The sequence below is a fragment of the Gymnodraco acuticeps genome, unplaced genomic scaffold (genome assembly GCF_902827175.1).
Source record: "Gymnodraco acuticeps unplaced genomic scaffold, fGymAcu1.1, whole genome shotgun sequence".
Lineage (NCBI taxonomy): Eukaryota > Metazoa > Chordata > Actinopteri > Perciformes > Bathydraconidae > Gymnodraco > Gymnodraco acuticeps.
Genome location: NW_022990526.1, coordinates 1,434,718 through 1,440,717, shown reverse-complemented (window position 1 = coordinate 1,440,717; position 6,000 = coordinate 1,434,718).

Here is a 6,000-nt window from a genome sequence, read left to right as displayed (position 1 = left end):
CAAATGTTGGAAATATTTTATGCAAATATTGAGTTTGTACTTATTAGACGTTGTTTATTCAGTGTTGTTGTTGATGTGGTGACACACAGTATGCAAATGTAATATTTGTAACTGACATATATTAGGAGTGATGGTTCATCATAGAATAGCTGAAGGGTTAATGCCATTGCCTAACAACGAAGAGCTGTATCCTTTTCAGGGTCTTTCCATCCTTTTTGCCTCTTGAACCTAGGCAGGTATGCATTTATATTAGATCACAGAAATACACATTTAACCCAAATCTCTTTTACAGCTGAATATGATCACTTAGCTGCCAAGACTGCATCATTCCAATAAGAAGCAGGCTGACCACACTTGTAAAGGACTGCCTGTTGGTTTATGTCTGTGCATCTGGTTGTGTTTGTGATAAAAGCAGGGATGGAAAAAGTATTATTGGAGGGCAGGCTGAGAGAGGAGGAGTGATATTACGGTTGGGTAATCTCTGCTGTGAATTCACCCTGATACATTCTAAATCCAACCTTTTCAAAGCTAAAGATGGTCACTGGATCTTTATACTGTAAGGTATTATGTCACATTTCGTTTTCCATTGAACAGTCTTTAAACACTTCCAGAGCCCATACTGTGTTCGCTTTGGTGTTTACTTCCAGTTTGTCTTTTCTTCTAAATTCTCTGAAATTCAGCTCTCTTTCTGCATGGTTCTCTTTACTGGGGACAGTTTAGCCATCATGAATCCTAAGTTTTGTGCTCTCCACATAAATAAAAAATAAATATAAAAACATTTCTTCAACAGCTTATTTTTTGGCAACGCTGACCTATACTGTAAATTGACCAGACTTCTTTCTGCCGTTGATAAGACTGCACATAGTCCCTTGATCAGAGTTTCCTCCTTAAAAAATAGCAGACTGCAGAATGTTTGAAATGGACCAATCAGCTTGGAGTATTCAACTAAGGCTAAGCCGTGTAATTATGGTATTGATTGCCTTTTAAGTGTTATAACTAAAAATATCAAGTGTGAATTTGCCTAAAATAATTTGTTTAATACTATAACACTAAGAGGTTGCTACAAATACATGTATTTTTCTGTTTTCTTCTAACAAAAGCTGTGAAATTAATATTCATATTGTAAGGGACTGAGAGGCAGAGTAGTGGGAGACACCTACATTCCCAATAGGTGGCTCCACCCGCTTCCAATTAACAGTATTGGGACCTGGTGCTAATCATTCCCTCAAGGGAGACAAAGCATCCAGAGTTGCTCAGTTGTGTGTGGCACATGGAGGGAGCAGGAGACTCCCAGCGTGAGGAAACAGTTTGTAAGCTGGTAAGTCGGTTAGCGGCCCGGCTACGTTAGCCTTTGTATAGTTAAAGGTATTTTTGAGTTTAACAGCAATAAAGCCTCTTTTTTGGACTTGAACACTGCCTCTGTCGTGATTGCTGCACTACCACTTTTCTCTTTATCTGCCCAGACCTGTTACAATATGTAGTACTTTTCATTTTATGAGTCTGTATGTGATTGTGTGTCCGGGTGTTTGAGTGTGTGCGTGTCTGTGTGATGAGTGATTCGCAGAGGTGGGAGTAAGTCCTACATGTGCAAGTCATGAGCAAGTCTCAAGTCTTGACCTACAAGTATCAAGCAAGTCCCAAGTCACTGTAGTGAGAGTCAAGCAAGTCAAGTCAGGTCAAGCAAGTCAAGTCAATTCAAGTCATATGAAATTCTGATGAATAAGCCCAGTTTCCGCATTTAAATCAGTTAAAAGACAGTGGTTAAGAAAATGGATTGAACCCACACTATGATCTTCATTACATACACAGTTAATCATTTGAAATCTAATTTAGACCGATGACAATCATACTAGATTAATATTAACCCTAGAACTGCAGACAATATAGCTAGGACTCAATCAAAAAGTTTGTTCAAAAAGGCAGAATTCCAGGTAAGAAAATCATATATGGCATTTGCCATTACACATATTTAATTTAAATTTCTGTTAACACTAGAAGATAGTAGCTTAAACTTAACGTTAGCTTTCTAGCTAACACAACACATTCACGTAGCCTACCTTTCTCTGTGTGTTTTTTTGTAGTGACGAATGAAGTTGGATGTTGTGGTGGTCGTGTCACTGATCTTTATGCTGCAGACCAGTGGCGGTTCTAGAACATTTTACATGGGGGAGCAAAGGGGAGGCAAGAGGTCATGCCAGGGTGGCATAGGAGGGCGGACAGTACGTGGTATTTTATACTGTATATAACCTATTTATTGTTAATTCATGCCCTAACACAAGTGTTCTTAATGCACAAGAGAAACAAGGTGTTCAGACAAACAATCGGGTGCCCTTTGAGTCCCCCAAGCTTACCTCAACCATTTTAAATGAAAGGAAACTACAAAATGTATTTTAAAGCAATGAATTAATGGAACAGGTTGTTTTGCATTACAATGTAAAATTAAATATATATTTTGTTTTAAAAAAAATTGGTTGTCTTAGACAGACATATTTGCATGTCATCACTAAGCATTATTACATATTAATTTAATATTAAACAAATCAAAATGGCCAATTATCCCAAAATGTTGCTGCTAATATAATCACATGCTTGTCAACTTTAACTGATCAAAAATCAATTCTGAAAAAATACTTGAATTATCTATGAAATTGCAATATTGTCCCTCAGTTTGTTTCAACCCCGTCACGCCATACCATTTACCCTCCTATTAAAATAATGGATCAATCCATGTGTGATCTGCATTGAGGGAATTACATCACAAAAGTGTCAGTTTCTTCTCTTACCTATATTTCAGTTTTTGTATTTTCAGATTAAGATTGACAAGCTCAACATTTCAACTATGTTGTATGAATTAATAATAGTAAATCATTGTTTATTACAAAAATAAACAATAGTTTTGCAAAATATTACAATTTTGTAATGTCCTTGACTTCCATGTGGTGCCATATCTTAGCTAAACAAGGTCTCATGGCTACTTTTTGTCAAAAACTTCAACCCTGTTACATTTTTTCAAGGAAATTCCTAGTAATTATTTATATTTTGTGCCTGAGGTGGGAAAATGTAAGTAGTCCACTACCAGATGTTATGCCCAAACATTTTGGTTTCATTTTTCAAAGATATAAAGACCCAAAAGGCACCCGATTCAGAGAATACTCAGAATTCTGCATACTGTAAGTACTTAATTATAATTAAGTACACAAATGACATCACCCATCTCTTCAGAGAGCTACAGGTGACCTGTGCAGCAACACATTTCAATACATATTTGTCAATACTAAGAGCTGCTAGATTGTGCTGCTGTAATGGAATATGTAAAGAGAATAAGAACATACCATGTGGTCCAGCTGGAGTTTCATCTGCCTCCTGATCCCTGCCTCTGGCCCTCTTTCTGATACTTCATCTTTATTCCTCACATATATTTCTTCTTCTTCACTAATGTCTTCATCTCCTCCTCTTCCTCCTAATCTGACCCTCCTGGTCTCTTCATCTCTCTTTTCTTTTTCCTCTTTCTGTTCGTCCTGATCACTTCTCATATGTCTTTTTGTTGTTGTTGAATCACTCCTATACTCTGGCCTGCAAGAGTCTACTTGTGAAAAGCATTGGTACAAATGCTTACAACTTTACACGTTAGGGCCATGTAGCCTAGCTAATATGTAGCATATCATAAATATAACATCAGAAAGTTTTGATCAAGCGCACACAGGCAGCTGTGTTTGGATCCAGTTTTTACGGTAAAGGATGTATCCTGGTTTCATTGATCTGGCCTCATGGCTGTGATGTGTAGTTTACGTGGATTTAATAGTAGGCTACCGCGTAGTTTAGCAAAGTGATCGATCTCCCAGCTAACGCTGTCTGCGTAGTATTTTGTAACGTAACGCCCCAAACAGCGCCCGTCTGTTAAACGCTATCGATTCAAACTAAAGCGTTTTATTAATATGTAGTTTCAAGCTCTCGTCCTTAGTAAAAACAAAACTAGTGGAAAGGGAAATGCTCCCAGGGGAAGCTGATTCATAGGTGCTGGGACAGCTCGCTCCCTCTCTGCAGCGGTGTGAGCCGCGGTCTGTGTGAACGCCGCTCCGCAGTTTAATGCAGGGCCGTAGCTGCGTTTTTAACGGAACTAAATGGTATTTAAAATGATTCAATTTTAACTAATGTAATGCTTGTTTTGTTGCTTGAGAAGCTTGTGGAAATAGTGTAGGTTTGTTTTAGTACAGTTTTAGGGAAACAAAAGTTAGGGGGGCAGCTGGGGGGGGCAAGGCTCTACAGTGGGGGGGGGCAGCTGCCCCCCCCTTGCCCCCCGTAGATCCGCCCCTGCTGCAGACCCTGCATACCTCTGTTCTCTTCTTATTAGCCTCATCGACAACATAATCCTTGAATCCAAACGTGACTATTTATGGAGTAACGCTAGCCGCTGCCATGTTAACTGACATTCCTGCCTTCTAGTGGGTTGCCAGGTTTGCGCGCATGGCGCTATAATCACCCAATCACGTTTCGAAAAAACTAAACGTAATATCTCAATACAAAAACAAACGCAAATATTTAATTTTTAAAAAGTCAAGTCCTTTCAAGTCATCTGTCTCAAGCTTAAGTCAAGTCTCAAGTCATGAATACCAAGTCAAAGTCAAGTCAAGTATTTTATCAATGTTAGTCAAGCAAGTCTCAAGTCCAAAAATAAGCGACTCGAGTCTGACTCGAGTCAAGTCATGTGACTCGAGTCCCCTCCTCTGCTGATTCGTGCTGCTAAGCAGAAATTTCAAATGTGTGTTAGTAGGTTACACGCTCAGCAAAGGCCAACCACAAGAGACCTGTCTGAAGTGTGTGTCTGCATCCAAGAAGAATGTTCAGGCATGCTTGAGTTTGTGTGAGCCCGTGGATTTGGGAAGATGAGATCTGGACCACGTCATTATGTGGATGCAAAATCTGGGCCATTAAAAACATTTCTACATCCCTAAGTGGAGGAGACAGTGTAAAAGAGAAGTGTTAGACATAGAAAGCTACTTGATTATACGCAGCACATACTTGAATTGCATGGATTAAATGAGGGAATGAATCCAAACTTCTTTGGTATGCATATGTTTGTGTATCGTGTGTTTTCATGTCAGAGGGTGTGGGCAAAGAGCAGGACTCTGGAGACAGACTATGTTTACATCAATGATGCTTGCTGCTCTAATGTCAAATGTCACAGTTGATGGAAAATGTTTCCCTGCAGAATTTTAAATGTTAAGATGCTGAACATTCAGCTTCCCAGAGAACTGTTGCTGCTGTTTATATTCTGACTGATAAAAGAAAAGAAAAGGAAATGCTACTCATGAACTATTATATTTCTATTATGGAATTTTGACGATGTCATTTTGTTTATATTTCTGACATACTATATATAGTATGCTGTTTTTCCTATATTGTCGGCATACTACACAATGTAGTTTTTTATTATATCTTCGACATACTATACTGCGTCTTTTTTTCTGATATATTCAACATTCTATACTACGTCGTTTATTATGATATTGTCGATATAATATACTATGCAGTCTTTTCTGATATTTTCGACATTCTGGGTGTTTCTCAATGTCGAGGAAGGCTCCTCCAGAGCCACTATTTCAAGGATGTTACGTCATCGAGTCCCGCCGAAGGACTGTTCCAATGTCCAGGATCCTTGGAATTCTACCGAGGCCGGCGTCCTTCGTTGCGGGAAATTTCGAGGCAGCACATGTGTATCCTCCGCGGTCTTAAAATCCCCACAATGCTTTGCGCACGGACCAATTTCCAAAATCTTTGGCAGAAATCGCGCTCCATTTAAGGCGGGGCCTCGCACACCTGTTAGCCTGTTCCACCATTCTTCGTTTTCCGAGGCTAGGAAGGATTCTTGCCTCGCTTCTGAAGGACCTGACTCGGAAGACATGTCCTACCAAGGAAGCGTCCTCGACATTGAGAAACACCCACTATACTATGCCGTTTTTTATGATATTTTCAACATACTACAGTATACTACGCAGAGTT